General features: G+C 43.5%; 1 long non-coding RNA gene across 1 annotated transcript in view; it reads left to right on the forward strand.

The window, feature by feature from the left end:
• Positions 1-283: 283 nt before the first annotated feature.
• The window catches only part of LOC103877571, a 70,206-nt gene continuing 46,073 nt past the window's right edge, over positions 284-24,416 (forward strand). The window contains exon 1 of the long non-coding RNA XR_001894852.3: positions 284-6,530. This is a non-coding gene — a long non-coding RNA (uncharacterized LOC103877571). The remainder of the gene's footprint in view (positions 6,531-24,416) is intronic.

Here is a 24,416-nt window from a genome sequence, read left to right on the forward strand (position 1 = left end):
ATGGTTTAGGCAAGAGCAACAACAACAACAACAGCAACAACAACCACCTCACTAAAGTAGGAGAGAGAACAGATGAGGGAGAGTGAAGCGAGAGAGGAATCTGTTCATTCAGAAAGCAGTCTTTATTGCCAGCCTCCTGAGTGTCTTCTCATCATGTGCTGGAATGCAGCTGTGGAGACAGAACAGCTCCTGCCCTCATGAAGCTTACGGTTAGTGACCAGCGACACTATAGAGAGGGAGTGAAGGGTGGGCGGGGCAGGGTTGGGTTTGTGGGGCAGGGCAGACTTCTCTGAGGAGGTGACCTTTGAGCTGAGACCTAGATGATGAAAAGGAGCCCACCCTTTGAAGGCCATGGGAGGAGTGTACCCGGCAGAGGCAGCGGCTGGTGCAGCAGTTCCCAACATCAGGCAGAAAGAGCCCAGCCTGGCTGGGCCAGAGCTGCAGAAAGGGCTGGGAGGTGAGCGTGGGGCAGACAGGGCCTCTCAGGCTGTGGGAAGACGTTTCCATGAGAGTACAGTGACATGTACTCCATTCTTATGGAGGAGAGGTCACCTACATGTCACTGTACTCTCATGGAAACTGGATCCTCTTGGCTTGGGATCCTCTTGAGATCCGGGATACCCTCACGGCCTGGGATTCTCTTGAGGGTCTTAGTCACCACCTCGCTAGCCTGGCATAGAGTGAAATGATAGGCTTGAATGAAGGTCTTCTTCCAAGTCAGCCATCAGGAACATGCCTTATCTGAGTCAGGAAGAATTTAAATTCATGGCTTTGTAGGAAGCCTCTAAGTCAGACCCAAGCGCAGGATGTTTCCACAGGCCCTTACATATGCTGTGTATATGGGGACAGTGGTGACTTGGGGCATTTCAGTAGTCCTGAGTCACCTCACCCACATAGACACCAACTGCACTAAACTTTCCAGGTTGATGAGGTTAACTTTGAAGCCCTCCTGCCATTATTTCTGGATCCCTGAATTTCCCTGCAGTGCTCTTTCTCCATCCACACTGTTTTCCTGCTACTCAAACTTCTTCTTGGGGTACCGCCTTGGCTCAGCTTAAAAATTACTTCTGTTATTTTTCAGCCATTCTCTCATCATCATAAAAGTTTCTATCTCCTTAATGCAGATATTAGCAAGTAAGCAATCTAATTGAAAAAATTCATGCTAAGGTGTTGGTATCACCATCACACTCATGGAGGTATTTGATTGTTTAAAAAAGAAAGATATGTGCCCAGATTAGAGCATTTACTCAGTGCATTGAGGACACACATGTTTGCCAAGGGATGGGCATTAGAAAGATAAGAGAAAGGTTTAGGAATGGGAAGGCTTCCCGGATTTCCTAAAACCTTGTGCCTAAGGCTGGCTTTGTTTCCAGATCCCAAAAGACAGAAAAGACAGTCCTCCACATTTGCAAGTCAAGATCAAGGTAGCTTGATGGTCTGAGGACAGGATAGTTACAAAGCACAGTTAGATTCTTAGGGTGCCTGTGTGCCTACCAGTGGGTCAGCCCCAATCTGAAACCAGCTTCTCCAATTGGGGTAAAAATAACACTAAAAACAAACAAACAACAACAACAACAACAACAACAAAACATGGATGAAGCAACATATGTTGGAAATCTACGTGTATGTTATTTTATTTACTCTTCATCACAATCGCATGATCAGATTGCACAGTGTCCCATTTTCCAGATGAAACTGAGGCTCAGAAATATTTAGTGATTTTCCCAGGGTCATGCAGATATGCTTAAAGCACTGAGATTCAAACCAGGCCTGTCTGACTCCAAAGCTCCATTCCTCCTCCTGTGCCTCAGGGTTAAAACTCTATCCTAAGGTGGTGGCAGCTGTCCCAGCCAGGGCATTCTGAGAGCCACTTGCAGCTCTTCCATTTACCAGGTTGAGATTTACTTCCTCTCTCTGGGCTTTAATTTTCTTATCTAGAAAACTGGGAGACAGACAAGTTCTTTGAGGTTCCCTTCCAGGCCTAAGCCTCACCGTGCTGGGTGATTCTTCCTTTGATAAGTCAGTGTACAGCTCATTTGATGTGCAAATGTCAAAATGTCAACAGTGCCATGAGCCCTTGAGCATTTGGGTCCTTAGAGAGAAGCCTCCTGAAGGGCGGCAGGAGGTGGGCCACCTTGGACCAGCAAGTCCACAGAGGCCTGCAGAGATGTGATGCACGGGAGTTCCTCCAGCTAACCCTGGGATTTCCCGGGGAATGGGCATTTGTGTACCTCCTTGTAGACAGGGCCTCAGCCCATGGCCTGATGATCACCCGAGTCCTTACAAGGTGGTTGAGAGTTTGGGTGTGTTTTTCTTCTCTCCTTTTGAAAACCAAAAGGTCAGCATGAGTGTAACTCTGACACATGAAATCTGCTCCTTGTTTGGAAACACCCTTTTCAAATCCATCCTGAGATGGGATTAAGAGAGCAGCTTTGGCTCGTTTTCAGGACTGTCATCTGATGAACATCTCCCAGTTCATTTGAAGGAAGTGACAGAAGAGAGTGAGATTTCAAATCAGGGAAATTGGCGACAGGCTCTGCTCAAATTGGCCTCCCCACCTCCAGCCTGCAGCCCGCAGAAAACAAAAGCTCCGGAGTAGGAAAGTGACACAGCGCCACCTCCCGGTAGCCTGGCCGGCCAAGGCCTCTGGCTTAAGCGAGCCTCTGGCCTGCCAAAATGCCTGGGGAGGGAAGAGCTCTGTCTGCACTCATGAGATGGGAACAGTGGGGTTCTGGGAGCTACAAACGTTTCAGTTCACAGTGTGTGCAGTCATGTGTCTTGCACACACACACATGCACATATTTGAACACCGAGGATTAACTTGTCCTAAAGGGGCAACTCTCTCGTCCATCTACTTTTAGGCAGATTTTAAAGATGATCATAGTAGTTAGCATATGGACTTTGGAGCCAGATTGCCTGGGTTCAAATCTCAGCTTGGCACTTAATAGCTATGCAACCTTGGCCAACTTACTTAACCTCTCTGTGTCTGTTTCCTCTCCTACAAAATAACGATAATAAGAGTATCAACCTCAGAGGGTCACTGCAAGAATTGAGTGGGATACATATGATGTGCTTAGCACAGCGTGTGGCCCATGGTAAGTGCTCAATATGTATTAGCTGCTTTTGGCATTCAATTAAACATAGCTCACACATTTTTTTTTTCTTCTTTACACCCACCTGTTTGGCCGTTTCTAACTGCCTGTTGGCTTATATGTCCTATACAGATGTTTCTGGTTCAAAGAAGATAATGCTAAATCCACAATTTTGCTGAAATAATTGACCCTACACAGATGCACACCCTAAACTGAATGGACTACTTGGCAGATTTTGAGAAAAACCATCCTTGGGGAACTCCCATGTACTTTTTTTTTTTTCCCTGAGCAGCCTGACCGGGCAGTTGGGGCAGTTGATGCTTCAGAGTAAACCTAGGAAGGCTTCATGGGCCTGTGGATGATACATACAGCACTCTCAAATGTTTAGCTTCAACTCCTGGGTTTTCCCACATTTGCCTGTAGAGTGCTCCAGGGACACTGGTAAATCAGGAAAGGGTTTCATTTCAAGCTTTCCTGCTACATTTGAACCAGAAAGTCTCTGGGAAGCTCCTTCATGGGGCCAGACTTGGGATGCACATCCATCTTGATGGAAAATTCTCCCAACCTACAGAAAAGATGGTGAGGCGACAGGCTGCCAAGGTCAGAGGCTGGTCTTTCCCAAAGTCAACCATAAATCAAAGCCTCCAAGGTGACCACGTGTCATAGACACCAGCTCTGGAGTCTCTGAGCGGGGGACACAGGGCTCGATGACAGGAGACCACCTCTTCCCCAGCCCGTCTGCTGCTAGGGAAGACCAGTGTGTGGGCTGTTCATGGCCACCGAGGAAGTTTTCCTGCTGTTTAATGAGGTTTAACTTTCCTTGTAAAGGAGGGCCTGGCCCAAACATCTGTTTCATCAAAGGGGTTGGAGTCTTGGAGACACAAAAGCTTCTCTCAGCGGCTCCATTCTATGGCCTTTATCACTCCCAGAGTCATCCCATTAATGTGCTGAAACAGCCATGACTTTGCCACTGTGAAGGAGTCTGGGGAGCGCAGCCAGGTTTCAGGGCGAGGAAGGAGAGAAAGGCAGAGCCCTTTGAATCCCCTCAGACTTTGCACTTGGCTTCCTCTTATGGGTAAAACTTAACCATGACTCACCTGTTTTAGAATGTTTTGTTAGCCAATCCCTGATTTGCTTGAAACCTCCAAAGTCTCAAGAAAATAGCCTCAAGGCAACTTGGAGCTAAGTTGCAATGTCTCAGGCCTAATAAATAAACTGCGTATGAGGACAGCACACGATCGAAAGAGCAAATGCCAAACCGGGAATCTTCAGGTCGAACACCTGGAAGTTACTGGGATTTTTGCAGAAAACCATGAAGCATTAACTTTTTAAGTTTGAAGGATTAAATAGATAATTTAGGGCTACAAGTGGCTGTCGAGCCCTGGAGTCTCCTGCTATTTGTTGGTTATTTAACTCTGCAGTAGTTACTTCACATCTCTGAACCTCCATTTCCTCATCTGTCAAAGGGACGGAAAATACTGGAGTGAGGACTTAATGACAAACAATGATATGTTTTAGTCCCTCTAGCGCTTGGCACTTAGACACTCAAACAATGGCAACCAAGTAACAAAAGTTTAAGAAAAATGTATCAGAGAAGAAGCTAACTTGAATGCTTCTCCATTGAAATTATTATTATTTAAAAAGTTTTGTTTTTATAAATTGGGAAAAGAGTGCCACCACTTGATGATAGTGGCAGATGCGCTGTGTGGCCCAGCTGGTGCAGGCAGCCCTGATATCTGCAGCAGTGTGGCTTCCTGTGCTAGGTTAGGGTTCTCAACCTTCTCTAGCTATGACAACACACCTATCCAGTGGCATGAGGTTGCCCAACCCACTCTCCTCATTGATGACAGGTTCGAATCCCAGCTCGATCACTAGCTTTGCATTATCTTGGGCAAGTAAATGAGTGATGTGAATAGTACTTACCTTCCAGGTTTTAGGGGGTGGGTGGGTAAATGTGATCATGTAGATAAAGCACTGAGGACAGTCTTGAGCACAAAGTAAATGCTCAATCCAAAAGAAAAAAAAATGCCTTCATGATTTCTGCATGATTTTCAGCCCCGGTTATAACCCCGTCTTTTTCACTCAGGGAAGCAATTTGGAAAGTAACACTGTGATAGGGATAATCTTGAATCCGCTCAAAAATTGCTTAAAATTCATTCACACATAGATTTAGTCATTATCAGTAACAAATTATTTGTGAATGACCCCATAACCGATGTTGATCACAAGTCCTCAAATGCAGATGGGTGCCATACTTTTCTCCAGGCTGCGTGAAATCTGCATTTGCTTCAGGTGGCTGCTGTAACAAATTACCACGAACTTGTTGACTTAAGCCAAGACGCATGTATTATCTTACAGTTCTGAAGCTCAGAAGTCCTAAATGGATGCCAGCGGACTAAAATCAAGGTGTTGGCCGGGCTATGCTTCTTCTGCAAGCTCTAGGGGAAAATTGTTTGCTTGCCTTTTCCAGCTTTTAAAGGCTACCTCATTCCTTGGCTTGTGGCCACATTCTGTCTTCAAAGCCAATAATAGTCAGATGAGTCTTTCTTCCTATGCCATCTCTCTGATTCTGACTCTTCTCCACTTAAGATGCCTTGTGATTACACTGAGTTCATCCCAATAATCCAGGATAATTGCCCTATTTTAAGATCAGGTGATTAGCAACCTTAATTCCATTTGCAGTTTCTATTTGCCATATGATACAACAGATTCATAGGTTCTAGAATTAGGATTGTGGCCATCTTTGGGGTTGGCAGCTGGGGGTGGTGGTGGGTATGGCAGGGGCATATTTTGGCAACCACATGGGATAATTTTGAACCTGCCAAAATTACTTAAAATTCATTCACACATATTGTTGCTTTAATCATCAGCAACAAATACAGTGAATAACTCCACAATCAATATTGATGAGGGCTTCAAATATGGTGGGGGCCATACTTTTTTCCAGACTACATGAAATGTGAAAAGATAAGACAATATGGCAATTTTTAACTGAAAATAAACTTACTCCATTAAAAGGACTATTCTTTTGGCATTAAAATGCTGGCAGCAGATGATAGTTGGCTTTTAAAATTGTTAATATACTTGTCAAATATAAAAGTTGGTAAGTCAGTCAAGACCCAAAGGCTTTTTGGGGAGGAGGGGATGTTGCTTTTCTGTGTAAACACGGGCAGCAGCCATTACTACCTTCCAGGAAGCGGGCCTCCAGTCCACAGTGCGCAGGGCCACGGGACTCTCAGAGCCTTTCCCTTCTCCAGACTTTTCCTTCTCCATTCTTCCCAGGGTTTAGAGAGTTTGGAGCCAAAGGACTGGGATCTGAACCCCTCCTCTGACATGGGACAACTCACTCCTCAGTTTTCATCCATAGAATCAGAATGACAGAAAACCCAGCCTGCTCTTCTCACAGGATTGCAAGGAGAACCAAACCAGAAGAGTGCGGTAAAGTGTAAAGTGCTGTACAAATGGGAATGGTTGTTTTTATAGCTGAAACTTGGACTCTCAGTTTCTGGATCTTTCTATGATGTTTATTGATTGGGTGAGAGAAAATGAGGAGGGCCCCAGGGGGTACAATTAAGCCCTTCGGGAATAGCAGTTAGAGAAATGCCATTTTCTCCCCTAAAAACAAAAACAAACAAATCTGTAGTTTTTTTTTTAATGGTAAAATACACATAACATAAATTTGCTATCTTACGCATTGTTAGGTGTACAGTCCGGTAATGTTAAGTACATTCACACTGCTGTGCAACCCATCTCCAGAACATTTCCATCTTGCCAGAAGGGAACCGTGTGCCAGTAGACAGCAACTCCCCCATTTTCCACTCGCCTCAGACCCTGGCAACCAACACTCTGCTTTCTGTGTCTATGAATTTGACTAAGCACCTCAAATAACTGGAATCATGTAGGTTTGTCTTTTAGTGACTGGCTTATTTCACTTAGCGTAATGTCCTCAAAGTTCATTCATACAGTTAGCCTGTGTCAGAATTCCCTTCCTTTTTAACACTGAATAATATTCCACTGTATGTATATGCCACACTTGGTTTATGCATTCATCTGTCCATGAACAACTTGGGTGGCTTCCACTTTTCTGCTATTGTGAATGCTGCTGCTGTGAGTGTAGGTATACAAATATCTTTTCAAGACCCTGCTTTCAATTCTTTTGGGTATGTACCCAGTAGTGCAATTGCTGGATCATATGGTAATCATATTTTAATGTTTCAAGAAACTGCCTTACTGTTTTCCACAGTGGCTGCACCATGTCACATTTCCACCAACAGTGTACGAAGATTCTAACTTTTCCATGTCCTAACCAACACTTGTTTGTTTTTTTTGACAGTAACCATCCCAATGGGTGTGAGATAGTCCTAATTTTACTTTTTTAATCACAAAAGTAATACTAGCTCATAGTAAACATATTGAATAGGTACAGAAAGGAAAAGAAGCAAAACTCACCTGCTTGCTCCTTACTTCCTCTTACTTCTCAGAGACAGCCACAATCATATTGATGCCTATCTATATCTACAGTATACATGCCATTCCACACTTTTAAATTTTCACTTAATAATCTATCTTGGATGTCTTTTTGTGTTAATCCCTATAGATCGACCTCATTCCTTTTCACAACCACAGAATATTCCACTGTATAAATGGACTATAATTTTAAAAACTTCTCAACTTCCTATTAGTAGACACTTAGTTGATTTTCAGAACTTAAAAAAAAACCCAAAAAACAAAAAAACCCAGCAATGACAGACCATGTAGCAGCAATGATGAGTGCAGCTCCTGAAGCCCAGCTATTTCGGTTCAAACTCCAACTCTACTGCCTAACAGCTCTGGGATATTGGGCAAGTGATTAACCCTCTCTGTGCTTCAGTGTTCTCATCTCTAAAATGGGGATGATTATAACAACTACCTGTTAAGGTTATTGCGAGGGTTAAATGAATCAATGTATGTAAAGCTCCTGAAGCATAAGGTGTGGTGTGCATCAGCTATTACTTGGCTTTAATCAACCTCCTTGGACATATGTATCTTTGTGCATTTTTCTGAGTATTTATTTATTTTATTTTATTTTTTTCTTCAACTTTTATTTTAAGTTCAGGGGTACAAGTGCAGGATTTGCAGGGTTTTTTACATAGGTAAATGTGTTCTGAGTATTCATTGTAGGACAAATTGTTAGAAATCAAATTGCTGGGCCAAAGGGTATAATTTTTTTCTTTCCACATAGACTTTTTTTGTTGCGCAAAATGGTCATTATCAGGGAGGCTAAAATTGTACAACCTGTGATGTGATAAATTTGAACATAGCCAAAAAGTAGCAAATTGTCCCCCAAGAGGGTTGCACCAACACACTAAGATGGCCTTAAGGCCCCCAGGCTCTGTCACTTCATGGACTTCATCACTTTGCTCCTGTTTCTGAATCGAGTCTGTCTTCTCTTCCCTGAACAATGGCCTTGGTCGTTAGTTACCCCTTTCAGCCCAAAGGGAAGAAATTGGCAGGGAGGGATATGCCAAGCCATCCCCTGGGGTCCTGCTGTGATTGTGGGCCTGGGCCTGGCACTTCCTACTTTGTTGGTAAGACCTGCTCTGTGTGGGCCCCAGCTCTGTCGCTGTCCTTCCACATGTACATCCACAACCATAGCGAGAAGCATGGGCCCCCCACCCAGTACCTCTTCCTTGTCTTGAGCCTTAGTCTGATGTCCCTGTGGCCCCATAATAGGACTGAACTAAATATAATGATGCATTAAAGTCTATCAAGCCACTCAAAGGGAATCTCATTTTCTCAGGCCGTGTTGGTTCTCTCTAGAAATATATCTTCATTGTATTTGTTGATTCTAAAAGCAGTGCATGCTCCTTGTAAAACAAATCAAGCAACACAGAGGAATGAATCAAGGTCAAAGCAAAAGTTTCCCAATATCTCATGTCCCCAGAAATAATCACTGTTAGTAGTTTGTTAAATACTCTCCTAGTCTTCTTAAAAATATGCATATTTTAAAAATGCAATCATATTATACACATTCTATAACCCTCTTTTTTCATTCAACAATGGACATCCTTCCATGTCAATATGTGAATCTATTTTATCTTTTTAAATAGTTGCATGATCTCCTGGAAGTCTCTTTTTCTTGGCCTTGGTTTTCTAACTTTCAAAGCGTTCATTCCCCTTTGAGGAGGTGTGTGGCATGGTAGAAAATGTACTTGGAGTTGGAAGATGGATCCTTGCATAACTTATGGTGTGCCCTTGAGCAAGTAACTTGCTTTCTCTCTGTTAGAAATGGAACAGGATTATGCATGTAAGAGTACAAACCTACATTAAAATACACAGAGGCACCTGTAATCACAGCACTTGAGGCCAGGAGTTCGAGACCAGCCTGGCCAACATGGTGAAACCCCATCTCTACTAAAAATACAAAAATTACCTGGGCGTGGTGGTGGGCGCCTGTAATCCCAGCTACTCGGGAGGCTGAGGCAGGAGAATCACTTGAACCCGGGAGGCGGAGGTTGCAGTGAGCCAAGATGGTGCCACTACATCCAGTCTGGATGACAGAGTGAGACTCCATCTCAAAAGACAAACAAACAAAACAAGATGTATTAGTCTCATAACACCAAAATTAAGTCTGGGTTCGATGAGGACTTAACACAAGATGGTCTAGCACTTGTATGGTCATCATGGCTTTAGTGATCATCAGGGGAGAGCTGCTTCTGTTTTTCCCAACAATAGAGCTATCTGAAGATCATAGGGAACCCAGATCCATGCTTGCTGGGTGTTGCACTAGAAGAAGAGCAGAACTTATCTGCCTCACAACCTTGACTCTCAAGGAAGAGTGCTGACTTGCCCAAGGTCAGAGTGGGTCCAGAAAGGCCACAGTCCTGGCTCAGGGCCCTCCCAGTTCCTGCATGCAGCCTGTCCTATAGAAAAGAGAGGATAGATCTGGCCAGAGCTGGGTCTGTGGGCAAAGAGGACTGGACGCTCTATTGGCAACGTCATCCAAGGCTCAAGGACCAGGTACCCTCCAGGGGGAGTTGGGGGAGGGCGGTGATCCAGAGATTTGGAATCTGGTGCTTTTCTGCCTCCAACTTCGGTCAAGTCACAGTGGGCTTTACAGTTCTTATCTATAAAATGAAGGGGTTGGGAGGTATGATTTCTAAGAACTTTCATTCATTGGTTCAACCAATATTCAACCAACTGCCTGCCACTAGGTAGGCACTGTTCAGCCCTGAAGATGAAATAATTTTTAAAAGTGAACATTTGCATAGCATTTACTATGCCAGACACTGCCTTAAGAATTTATATATAATATAAATATCTTATAATATAAAAGATATTATAATTATATAAATTATACATATTATAATAGAAATATATTATAATATAAAAGATATAATTATTATATGGTTATATTAATATAATTATAACTATGATATGTAATATATAATTATAATAATATATTATATCTTTATATATTTTATTATACTTTATGCTCTAGGATACATGTGTGCAACGTGCAGGTTTGTTACATGTGTATACATGTGCCATGTTGGTGTGCTGCACCCATGAACTCATCATTTACATTAGGTATATCTCCTAATGCTATCCCTCCCGCCTCCCCCCACCCCGCAATAGGCCCCCAGTGTATGATGTTCCCCTTCCTGTGTTCAAGTGATCTCATTGTTCAATTCCCACCTATGAGTGAGACATGCGGTGTTTGGTTTTCTGTTCTTGTGATAGTTTGCTGAGAATGATGGTTTCCAGCTGCATCCATGTCCCTACAAAGGACATGAAATCATCCTTTTTAATGGCTGCATAGTATTCTATGGTGTATATGTGCCACATTTTCTTAATCCAGTCTGTCATTGATGGACATTTGGGTTGATTCCAAGTATCTTTGCTATTGTGAATAGTGCCGCAATAAACATATGTGTGCATGTGTCTTTATAGCAACATGATATATAATCCTTATATTATATTATTATAATTATTTTATAATATAATTATATATTATATACATCAATCTGTTATAATATATTATATATCTAATCATTTAACCCTTAACCTTTTATGACTCTATAAGGTAGTTATTGTTAGTGTTACCATTTTGTAGATGAAGACACTGAGACAGAGAAGTCAAGTTCCTTGCCTAAGTGAATAAGGACAGGAGCCAGGATTGGAACTCAGCACGCTAGCTCACGGCTATACTCTCCACCTCTAGGGTCCCCACCCTCATGAGACTCACAGCCTAGTGATACTACTCCTCCCATTTATTAAACACCTACATATTCAACTATACCAAGCATTTTACACTCCTTGTTTCATTTATTTCTTATAGCAACTCCATGAGGAGGAGAGTAATGCCCCATTATACAGACGAGAAAATTAAGGCTCCAAAGGGCCACAAAGCAGCTTGTAAGTGACAAGAATGGCACTTGATCCCAGGTCTGTTTAACTCCAGAGTCTGGGTTGTAAAACACTGTGCTCTTCTGTTCTCTAATCCAACCTTTTGACATAGCTGAAATTGAGACAAGGCCTGGGGGTCTGAGTCTGGACAGCCATGGGCTGCCTGGTCATCCCTTCTGGTCTAGGTGGATTTTCCTCTGGGGCCTGGGTTCTCTTACTTACTGGCTCTGGGGTCCTGGGGTCTGCAGGAGGTGGAGAGCAGGCTCCCCTTTCTCAGCATCCCAGGCTATCTCTGGGATGAACTCCTGCTGTAGCAGCCTCAAGTGTGCATGGAGAAGAGACCACTCCCATGCTGTGGCTTCAGAGACCCCTCAAAGCCTCTCCCATGGGCTATTCCCGAACATTCCTCTATTGCTTCCAATAAGTCACCAAGCAACTGCCCCACCCAGAGGAGCTGCACTTCACCTCTAGTGTAAAAGGCCTCCTTAGACCTCTTCCTGAAATGAGAGCAAGTTCTGGGGCTCAGGCCCTGAGAATCCTGCACAGACTCCCAGGGAAAGGGGAGTCTCTTCTCGAACAAGGAGCTGTACAGGTGGACACAACTTCTGATCCCACTGAGGGTTTCAGTAAATGTTTGGATGAACATACGGATGGATAAATGATCTAATGGACTAATGAACGAATGAATCAAAATGAACTCAGAAATGAAAGGATGCACAAAGGAATGAATCCATCAGCCTATGAAGGAATGAATAAGCCCCAGGGCGGTCCTGTGGCCTCAGCCTCAGTCTGGGTCCCCAGGCAAGCACATGAGTGAAGGGAGGAAATTTCAGAACAGGACAAAACTGCAGCATCCATAACTCTCCCATCTGAGATGCCAAGAGGAGGAGCCCCTGGCATCTCCTAGGCATTCCCCGTCTGGAGTCCTCTGGCAAAAGTGCCCCTCACCTGCCCCCTCTGCCTTGAGGACTGGCTTAGAGGGAAGCTCAGAGCTCCCTCCCATCGGTGCCCAGTGGGAGGAGAATGGCACCAGCCCGGTGTGAAGGAAGGGTCCTCACCCACTCCCTTCCCCCTCTGGGAAGCCACACAGAACTCCAAGTTAATTAAAGCCTCCACTCTGAGAAGAAGGGAATGTTCCATTTGGTAAATTTAGAAACAGCTGGTTAGTTTTACCCATTACTTTTGTGCTAACATCAGTGGAGCTCATTCAACTCTGTCTTTTTATGAAGCTGTCCTTCCAATGCTACCTGATAGCTACTAATTGCTGCAACTACATTTCTGAATTGCAAATTTTCTGCACTGATAAAAACTTTGATTGCCTGTCAGCTACACATAAGGAAAAGATCAGCAGTGCTAAATGAGGGGTTCCACGCTTGGATAATAATGCCTAATGAATTATTCAGGAAAGAATGCTTGAATGAAGCAAACAATTTGAAGGGTTACTAGCAGCCGTAACAGTTCAACAGGCAAAAGAACAAAAGTATCATCCTGAACATTACACTAATGATTAAAAAATGCGTATTAATTCTAGATTTGGAGAAAAAAGAAATGCCAATCTGATTTTAAAGGTTAATCATTATTTTCTCAGTAATGCTCTGATCTCTGGTGGGGAGGGTGGTGATGAAGGGGGAGAACCCTTTACCAATATTTTGGGATGTATAATATTATGACATAATAGAGTCATATAATTTCACACACATCATTTAAAAATTGTAAATTTCAAATTTCATTGGAAAAGATAACGCAAAAAACTAACAGCATGGCAGCAGAATGCTCGCTCGAGAGAACTTTGCTGAGTGCAGGCTGAACCAGCGCCAAGGACCCCCTCCCTGAAGCGAGGGGCCCTGCAGAAATGGCAAAATGAAATAAGATATATGTGATTAAACGTATGCAAATACATATCATAATTAGTGACGCTTTCTGGTGGAATCTGAATGTGTTTTACATATTTTGCAAGTACGCTGTTGATGCAAATGAAAAATTCTTTCAAAAGCTTCTGCCTATTGGGTCTGAAATCCTAGAAAACAAACCAATAAATCAGGTTTCAGCTCTGTCCAATACTGACACATTTGCTGCTTTCATAAAAAATATATTTCTACCACCCAAAGTGCTAATTTGTTTTGACAGATGCTGTGGAGTTGCCAAATATGAGGGGGTGGGGGAATCCTGGAAACTGTAATGCAAAATAGTATAATTAAAGATGTTAAAAAATACGAATGTAACTGCTGTGATATTACGATGTAACTGAATATTTAAAAATAGCTCTTCAAGGCTGTGCTTAAAAAATCTCCAGGCAATCAAGATCACCTGGAGAGTATCTAAGAAAGCCGTGGAATACGTATGGCACTGGTGGAATTTTAAGAGTAGTTTTAAATTATGGAATATGCAGCCGACCACTTAACAGCCTCAATGAGATTTTTTTTTTCCAGCTCAAAAGCCCGTGGTATTAGACATCAATTAGTAATTTTATTATAAAGATGTTCAATGTCAAGATAACACTCTTCGTTCCTGGCATTGATGCTGCACAGTGACTTGGAAGTCTGACTTCAGGAGAAGAGCTGACCATCTGCCAGGGCCTGCACACTCACAGATGACTAATGTTTTCCCCGGAGGACTGTGGCTCCCTGCGTTTCTGTTGCTGTCTTTTCGATATCAAAGCAAGGTTGATAAACACATTCAAGTCACAATTAAAAAACATTTTCACTGACCAGTTGCCACCAATGATATCACCGGACAGCTTTGGTGGTTGATGTAACAATGCATTTCATGGTGTTGATGTGCAGGCAAGATGAAGTTTCCCTTTATCTGGTCCTTAACCTAGCTCTGCAATTCTTTAACGACATTTCCCGGCACTTGGAGTCTTGCATGGAAATGCCATTTGGTCTAAATCAAGTAGAGACACAGGGAGAATGCTGGGATTTTTCAGGCCAAGGCCCCATCCAGGAGGCTCCATCTAAGCTGGGACTCACTGAGGGAGGTACTTTGTAGAGGGTTTAGACCAATGCCAATCAATGAGCTTTTTGACTGTTGCTACCCTGCATAGGCACTAAATTCAACCTACAATGAAAAGCAGAATGCTATAATTTTTTCTGGATATGAAAAAATCAGATTATTCAGCTGTGACACCTAGAAGTTTTATGGGAAAGTCATAGACACTTAGTTTAAAGCAAGAGTCATCTAACTGGACCTCAGGATATTTTTGCATGATGAATGGTGGGAGGGGAAATTGGCTGATGGGAGCATCTACTAACATTTGTTAATCTCCATGCTAAACACTGTTCAGGTATTTTATGCAACTGCACGTGCCACTCCACAACAACCTAGGAGGTATATAGTATCATTTTCTCTATTTTACAGAAGAAAAAGTTGATGCCTAGATAAGTTATTTGCCCAAAGCCACACAATGGTAGCACTAGGATTTGAACCCATGTCTGATATCAAGACCTACATACTTGATCAATCAGCACTACACCTTTAGGGTCACAGAGGAGGCTGTTAGAGCTGGAGGAAGACTCAGAGGTCATCCATTTCTTCATTTTGCAGAAGAAACTAGGGCTCAGAGATGTGGAAAGGGGAGCCCACGTCACGTTGCTAGCTGGTGTTAGGGCTTAAATGGAGCATCATGGGTATGAATTCTACTTGGTCTTACCTATGAGCCACCTCAGGATTTCCTGGGCTTTGTCCAGCCTTGCCTGGGAGTTCTACACTTCCCTCCGTGGTCTCAGCATTTTCAGGACTAGAGAGTCCTGGGAGACTCCCTGGGTCTTGTATCAACCTCCCACACTTCTCAGCCATGGAGTTCTTAGAATGCTATCTACCACAGATATCCTGGGCAGAGTATGGCCAGGACTCATGGGCGGATGTGCCTTATTGTTGGCTCTCTGAAGGTGAAAGCTCTGTGTTTCCCTTCAAAACAGAGTCAATGTGCCAACCAGGAAAGAGAAGGTTTGGATTTGACAAGACCCGAAGAAAGGTTGATCTGCAATGGGGTGGTCAGCAGAGATGAGAAGTTGCCTGTGTAGGCAGAGCCCTGGATTTTGATTTGGAGTCTTGGTCCTGCCACAAAGTCACTGTGATGAAGGCAAGTCACTTCGCTTCTCTGAGCCAGTTTTCCCCTCTGTAAAATGAAGAGGCTAACGGCTGACCCCTGCCCAGTCTTCTATACCGTATGTGTCCGAGATCATTTGGGTCTGGAAGCCTACTAAGACCAAGTCTTTCAGGGCTTTCTCAGCAGAAGATTCTTGTTTTGGTTTCCATTCATGATACTTAGAGGCAGTCTTCCTGTCAATTAGAAATTCCAGGAGGAAAAGCAAAATGTGACCTTCTCCAGAGCCTGAGAAGTACCTTCCGCATTCCTTAAGAGCCTTCAAGTCATTCTTGGGTTCAGTCCTTATATCTGCTGGGAATAATTAATCTAGGACTATTCGCTTCAGAGCCCTGAACTGTAACATGGGATCTCAGGAGCAACTGAAGCACTCAGCACATCCTGAGGAAAATTACACCAGATAAGACACCAACTCTATAAAATTCAACTTAGAAATGTGCTTTATTCTCAGCAGCTTTTGTTGCCAAGTGCTGGTAATGGCAAGGAAGTCCGGGGTGTTGAGAAGAAGCGGGGAGAAACAGGGACAAAAGGAAGCCAAAACAGTCAAGAAACAAGAGACAAAGGAAACTCAGGCCAAGGCACAGCTGGGTGCTTCCTTTCTCCTAATTTCTGTCCTCTTTGTAAATGTCTGATTGCACCAAACTGTCATCAATAGTAGTCAACATTGATCACATTTCCACTACATGCCCAGCATGTGCTGAACACTCTACATATATTATTTTATTTAATACAAAAACCAATTGAGGTAGGTAATGCTATTAATCTCCATTCTACAACTGTGGAACAGAAGGACAAAGATGCTGATAAACTTGCCCCAGTACACATCGTTAGCAAGTGGCAGAGGCAGAGGCAGGAGTTAAACCAGGCAGTCTGGCTTTAGAACCCAACGTAACCACTAGGCTCTCCCGCCTTCAATAAAGTGACACCCACATAGTCAGATTATTTTGTCTGGTGTAGAATCCCTCACATTCCACACACACACACTCAGTAAGCTCTCAACTGTGTTCCAGGCCTAACCACAACTAGGCTCAGAGAAGTGAAGGGCATTTCTCTTTGAATGACGTAACAGAATTTGTGTCATTAAAAAGCTGGGTCATTAATCAGATCAATTTGTACTTGGATGGATTGGACTCACCAATGCAACTGAACTGCTGGATTTCTATGGTTTATTTGCTCTGTGGAAGGACATACTTCTTCTCTCTTCGGGAATGAAGAGCTCCTTAAAAGAGTGATTTTTAAAAAGCTTATTAATCAAGGAGCGCGGTTCAGCTATAGGATATTTCCATTGCTCCAACCGCCCAGTACCACCTTGTTCTCTCCAGTTCCAGATCTGCATCCTGGAAAGCCAGGAGGCATTGGTGGGGTGGACAGCTGCCTGTTAAAATGCTGAATTGATTGCCACCCATCCAGCCCATTTCAGCGTGTAGACAGATTTGAACCTAAGCTAGGCAAGTGAGTTAACCCTGTGTCCTCTTGGCCCCTCGGCCCTCTAGGCAAATTGTGAATCAAATGGAATCTCCCTCGTGCTAAGGGGCTGCAGAGCTGTCATTCCATATGCTTTGCTCAGGGTAAGGGGTCTCTGGAGAGAAAATAATGAGCAGGGGCTCCCAGGGCAGGGAGAGTTCCATTACTGAGTGTCCTCAGCATTATGGCCACTGTGGAAACAATGCATGCACTGGCATGTTGCTGAGAAAATAACAAGATTTGTTATTTGTTTGTGTAGTGTCTAAGCACACCGGTGAGTAGCAGGAGACTGTCAACACCTAGGTGGCCACTTTCCTGAGAAGCTGAGTGAGTCCTTCTGCTATTGAGTGCACAAGGGGGATTTTCTGAGTGGAAATCTTGCCTCATTACTGCCCTGCCACAAGCAAATGAACATTGGAAGAGCATGCACAGACAAGGGGCGTGTCTAGAGAACTGTGGAGAACTCATTCCGTCCCTTCTGATGGTAACCCTATAAAAAGAAGGGGAAAAAGGAAAAAAAAAAACAAACTGCTATCCTGCCAGGGCAAGAACTTGTGGGCAAAGTGTTAACCTACTAGTTTCATTGCTGGTCTGGAGAGAACGTCCATTTCTCTTACGCTTCAAGGTGCCAACCTCTGAGTGGAGAAGACTAATTAGAAACAGACAAGTTCCAGTTTCTGGAGGAGAATAAGGGGCCATACTGGGAGTCTCCTAGGCGTTTTCTCTTCCTGCCATTGTGCCATCCCCTCCCAGTGACGATATTCATTGATTCGACAAATACTGAGTGTCTGCTTTGGGTCCAGCTGTTTGTCAGACACTAAGGATAAAATGATTAGAACAACCCACAGACATAAGTTTAGCAAGTTATGAGCTATGAGATCTCAGGAAACCTACAATATACCTGAGAAGCTTCAGTTCCTTCACCTGTATCATCAATATAATAACATTTATTTAAGTAAAAATAAAAATAACTGCTTCTAGCATCATCTCTTTTTTAATTATTATTTTTTACTCTTTAATTTTTTGAGACAGGGTCTCATTCTGTCACTCAGGTTGGAGTGCAGTGGTGCAGTCTTGGCTCACTACAGCCTCTGCCTCCTGGGTTCAAGCAATTCTCGTGCCTCAGTTTCCCAAGTAGTTGGGATTACAGGCTGTGCCACCCTGCCTGGCTAATTATCATCTCTTATTTGTTATGTTGTTGAAGATGAATTTGAACAAATTGTGAGACATCAGTTAATTCCTATAGAATGGAGGGGTCCAGAAATATAGAATGGGGACAGTTCTGGGAAAAGAGATTTAGGATGCAAAGCTGCAAAATCACGTTTCCAAGATCTCATTCCCAAATCATCCAAATTTCCATCAGTATCCTCTGGTGCTGCCAACATTTGTTTTCAAGACTGAATGCCTAGGCCTCAAATTAAATGCTATTATTATGAATTGCAAACAGGCCATTCTCTCCAAGTAATTTGTACTGCAGAGGTATGACTGATTATTGATTACCTTTGGCTGAACCAACGCTACCCATAAAACCAAGTTCGTGCAAAAGAGGTGGTAAGAAACCTTCAAGTGTGAGGCAGTCCATGTTTAAACCCGATGGTGTTAAAGCCAGAGAACTGGAACTGTCCAAGACTCGCCCTTCCAGTTACCTCTCCTCCTCTTATCAGTGAAGGAACCTCTTTTTAAGAAAAAAAAAAAGAATCTAGTTACACTTGAATGAAAACAGTAAAATCCTATCGTAATGCTGAAAATAGGGTTAAAAAATCACTCACATAAAACGTGGTGACACATTAAAGAAATGACTGGGATGAATTTGCTACAGAAGATGGGAATCAATAGTGCTATATTCCAATTTGCTTTATTCACTGGGCATGCTATCGCTTTATTTAATAACAGGCATGCCAGGGCCCACTAACCCTACGTATCAAAGTTCTCTGATATGAGCAAGATTGGAACAGGTGTTTTAGGCCTTCTGGCTTTAGTAGTATTTTTTCCCCCAACTCAAAAGTGTGAAAGAATGAATTTATGTACTTAATACTATGCTTTGGTATATAGACTGCATTTAGCAAATCAGCCATTAATATTATTGCTGTTGTTGCAATAATGTAAATCATGCATAAAAGTTGGATTGAGACATACGTCCCCAGCAAGATTTACAAAGTCTGAATTAATATTCTTTTAACGTACAAATAAACAAGCTGATTCCCTGGGTGAGAATTTGGTAGCGAGACCTGAGAGACCAAACCAGTTTTTCCCCTCTCAAATGCCTGCATGCTTCAGCAGGACTTTTCTGTGTTCAGGGGTTAAGAATCTTTCAGCTTGTTGACCAGAGGGAGCTCGGTGCCAATGTGGCCCTGGGTTGACAAAAGGGAACTGCAGGTTCTTCAAACAGAACTGAAATGTCTTCTCACAGATTCAGCAGCTTCAGAGGACCAGGAATGACTTCTCCTTTGTCTTGAAATTCCACCACCACAGCCCTGGGGCCAATGGCTAAAGAAATAGAGGCCTGTGAGCACCTCTGCCCAGGGCACCTCTCTCTTTTGCTGCAAGATTTTCTGACAATACGCTGCTTGACACAAATCTATTTCTAGACCACACCTTTCCACAGAATTTCCACAAACATGATTTGCCATCCTTACATTGATAATCGCAAAAAACTTGATAGTTTTAGGTTGAACCACGTGAAATTGCCATTTTCATAGGTCTAAAATGGTTGACTATTAGCCGTATTATATGTTTTAACCTAATGATGATAAGTTACACATGGGTGGCTTTTTACAGTCTGTGAAGTACATTTACACCTCTTCTCTCAATAATCCTCACAATAAACTTGGCAAATAGGGATTACTGGCTCAATTTTATAGATGAGAAAACTGAGGCTCACAAAACTCGCCATGAATTCAGAGTTGTTTTCATTTGCGGGGTCATTTATAAAGCTAGAAGCAGAATGAATGTAACATTCTTAAGAACTGTGAGAGCAGCTGAAAAGCTGCAGGGTTGCAGGCTACAGATGGGGTCTGCATTGGTCATATTTTCCCATTTTACTGAGTCATCTGAGGCCAAACTCTAGGTGGTTTGCTCACCAATAGGATAGGAGCTTTCGCTCAGATGTTTGAATGCCAATCTAGCACATTCTCCACCCATTCTCCCCACTTTTTGCCTTCTGTCCTTTGTCAGTTACTAAATCATGGAGATCACCAGAGCACCTTGGCTGGGTCTGCAGTCTCCTACCAGACGGCTGCTCTGTGGCCAAGGTGTCAACACATCAAAAATGGTGTGAGCCACCCTAGTTGTATTCAACTGGGCATACAAAATATAACAGTAGTAATAAAACAGTATTTCTCTGTTCTTTTCCCATCTATAAATGCGAGATAATTCTACCTCTCTCAAACACCTCCCACCAAGTCCAGAGAGTCCTCAGGGCTGTCTCATACCTACTGTCATGTACCATCAGGCATCCCTCACCAATTCCTCCTTCAAAGCTCTGGACATTGGCACAGACCTCCCAGAGATGGCTGGTGGGCTGCATCGGGGTCACTGTGATGTGGCATTGCTACTTCTCCTCAGCCTCGGTGCTGGAGGAGGATGAAAGTCGACCATATCAAAGGTGCAACTTTACCCATTGTTTTCAGCCAAGTTGGCTTCTCTCTTTCCCTGTGTAACCCAGGTATCATCTGGTACCCCTGTGGTCCTCAGAGATACAGAAACTGAACTCCAGTCATTTCTACGGCCCATGACAGTCTGAAGTTCTTGGCACAATGTCTGCCAACTCCAAGGGCTTCTGTTACATGGTCTAGATCCTGAATCCTCACATGCTATTTCTGTTTTGCCCATGTATCCCACCACCCACTACCCTGCCACCCTGCAGGCCTAAACCTCATCTCCCTTCCTCAATCTCCATGAGAAGCCCGCTGAGTCAAATACAGTGGTCCCAGGGAGAAGAGGGCTCACATTGGGGAGCACACAGCTTTGGACATTCTTTCTTCCCTCTTCCTCCTCTGCTCTTTACCTCTTCCTTCTTGGATTGACGTGGGAGGGAGGGTGTCTAAATTCTCCTGCCTCCTCTGAAGCATTGGCACCAGCCAACACACCCTGGGGCCTCTCCTCTATCCTAAGTGGACTCAACAAATCATTCCTTCTAACTATTCTGTGGTTTCCCTTAGGACTTCTGGAGAGCGCAGTTTCCCATCTCAGTCAGAATGAGGTCTTTCCCATGAGTTGTCTTGGTTGCTCCTACAAGTAGCCCTCGAAGGACGCCACCTTCCAGGCCTGCGGGTCTGCCTGGTAGCGTTTGCATCAGCAGCTGCTCCCCACACAGCTCAGGCCGGCCCCAGGGAAACAGCCGTTTGGTGAGTATATTTACAGTTCGGAGCACTTTTAAAAAAGTAACCAAACCAAACCAAAAAAACGTCATCAACTGTATGCTCTGAAGATTCACTTTAAAAAGAACTCTTGGCCAGGCACAGTGGCTCACATCTGTAATCCCAGCACTTTGGGAGGTTAAGGTCAGGAGTTCAAGATCAGCCTGGCCAACATGGTGAAACCCCCGCCTACTAAAAAATACAAAAAAAAAAAAAAAAAAAAAAAAATTAGCTGGGTGTGGTAGCGTGCACCTGTAGTCCCAGTTACTCAGGAGGCTGAGGCAGGAGAATTGTTTGAACCCAGGAGACGGAGGTTGCAGTGAGTTGAGATCATGCCACTGCACTTCAACCTGGGCAACAGAGCAAGACTCCATCACACACATCACACACACACACACACACACACACACACACACAGAACTCTTAAGCCCCTATACAGAGTCTCAAGACATGTCTCCCCTCCACCCCATCCCCAGCTTTTCTTGACAGTAGAATCAAGGACTTCAGTAAGGACTCACTCGAAGACTCTGGCAAGGAGCCATGAGAGCTGAGTTCTAGTCCTTTCCATGCCACTAACCAGCCAGTTCATGGTGTATAGGAAACCTGAATTTCCCCAGCCTCTGAGGACGTTGATGGGCTACATTTACAGCAACCATTCAAATTGCTCCCACCAGCTCAGCCAAAAGGTCAGTCCCCTGTATGCTACACCCACCACAGCCCCACTACTGAAAATTCCCCAAAGGTGTCTCATGTGTGTACAACGTAAGTTAGCTGTCTTTAGGGTATCTGGGGATACTACTCCCACTTCTCATGGCTTCCACAAGATATTACGGTGTCTCCCTGAGGACTATCACCCTCCTACCATTTTTTCCCTGCCATAGAAAAGTCAGAAGTCTTAGTGCCAAAGATTCCAAGTGATCATTCTTAAAAGGCTCCCTGGCCAGGCATGGTGGCTCACGCCTGTAATCCCAGCACTTTGGGAGGCTGAGGCGGGTAGATCACGAGGCCAGGAGTTCAAGACCAGCCTGACCAACATGGTGAAACCCCGTTTCTACTAAAAATACAAAAATTAGCTGGGTGTGGTGGCATGCACCTGTAATTCCAGCTACTCAGGAGGCTGAGGCAGGAGAATCGCTTGAATTCGGGAGGTAGAGGTTGCAGTGAGCCAAGATCTTACCACTGCACTCCAGCCTGGATGACAGAGCAAGACTCCATCAAAAACAAACAAACAAACAAACAACAAACTCCCTTTCCCAGTGAGTCATACTCGTAAGCTAGTTCCAAAAGTGTTGCTGGTGCCCACAGAGTCTTGTAGATTTTCACAGACAGCTCCGAGGCTGGATGCCAGGATAGAGGTTTCAACACTTTGGGGACCAAGGAGCGTCTCCTGAGTCAACTTGGGATGCTTGGCTCCTTCTTCCCGTGGGGTGAGCTCTTTCTCCAGAGACTCCTCAGCATCTTGCGGCAATAATCTCCGCCAGGCGTGCTCATACAAGGCTGCACTAAGTGGTGGACGTGCCAAATGGGAGTCCTGCTATATCAAAAAGATGTGGGGAAATGGTCTGGAAAATGGACACATCCTTTACCCCTGTGGATCTCAGTTTCCTCACACATAAAAAGATTGGACTAGATTAGTATGTTTTCAAAGGTAAGGACTCCTTTATTTTTAAGACAGCTTTATTCAGATCTAATTTATATACAGCGAAATACACACTTTTTAGGTACATACTTTGATAAGTTTTGACATATATGTATGTCATTTAACCACCACCACATGTGAGATATATAGAATTTTCCTATCACCCCAAAAAGTTTGTTGTGTCTCTTTGCAATGAATCCCCATTCCTCCAACCCCAGCTCCTGATCCACTGATCAGTTTTCTGTCCCTAAAGTTTTGTCTCTCCTAGAATGTCATACACATGGAATTCTGTCTTATCATTGAGTTGTAAGCTTTCCTTATAGATTCTGGATTCAAGCCCCTTATCAGTTATATGTTTTGAGAGGGCTTCTTTCAGTAAAAATACTAAAAACATTTCAAGGACTTGCAAATAATCCTTTGTATATAGTACTAAAGCATTGTTTGACTAAAAATATGTACAGTAACAAAAAGTTGTTCTTTTAAAATGAATGCCTTAAATAAATTAAGACTGTATTAATTACAACATAATCATATATATATATATATATATATATATATATATATATATATATAATCATACATGACATTTACTTGAATGGGAAGTTTTCTTTCAGACCTCCTTTGGGAAGCTGATAAAATACAGTGATCCTTTCCCCCCTGCAAATTGTCAAATAAACACACATATAAAATATTTGCATTCAATTTCAGAAGGTTCATAGATGCTGAAAATTCACTATAAATTCTAGGGATAGCTCCATGGCCCTAAGATGAAGCATGACTAATTAATTCGGTCCATAGACAAACGTAATGTACATGCTGGTTCAGGCATCCCTGAAACAGCTCTAGGGTGCCCCAGAGGCTCAGAGTCCACAACTGGGAACCCAGCATGGGTGGCCTCTGAGCTCAACAAAATCTACAATTCTCACTTCACCAGGACAAGGATATTCAGATACCTCAAATGACACATTTCCCCAGTGCTAAGAAAAAAAAAAATCCTTGGGAAAACCAGGGAAACTTATTATGCATGCTCTGATATTAAAAAGGACAGAGTGGCAAATATCCTTGCCTGGGATTGGTGAATCCAAGCTTCTCCTTTCAACCCTATCTGTTCATATTTTAGGAGCTGAGGCTCTCTCTTCAGGTGAGGTGATTGGATTTGGTTCTGAATCAGCTGGTCCAAGCTTGCCTTTTTTCCATGGGCCTCGCTGCACACTTCTCTAGTGCTTCCCATGAACACACTTAATTGGCCGTGTGTCAGCTCAATTGCTGAGCTGATCTAAGTCATGATGAATCTTTCCTGCTCTTTGCCCCTGGCCCCAGCTTGCCACATAATTCTGTATCATCAGCACTCACCATGAATTTACATTTGT

This window comes from Papio anubis, chromosome 12, assembly GCF_008728515.1.
Source record: "Papio anubis isolate 15944 chromosome 12, Panubis1.0, whole genome shotgun sequence".
NCBI lineage: Eukaryota > Metazoa > Chordata > Mammalia > Primates > Cercopithecidae > Papio > Papio anubis.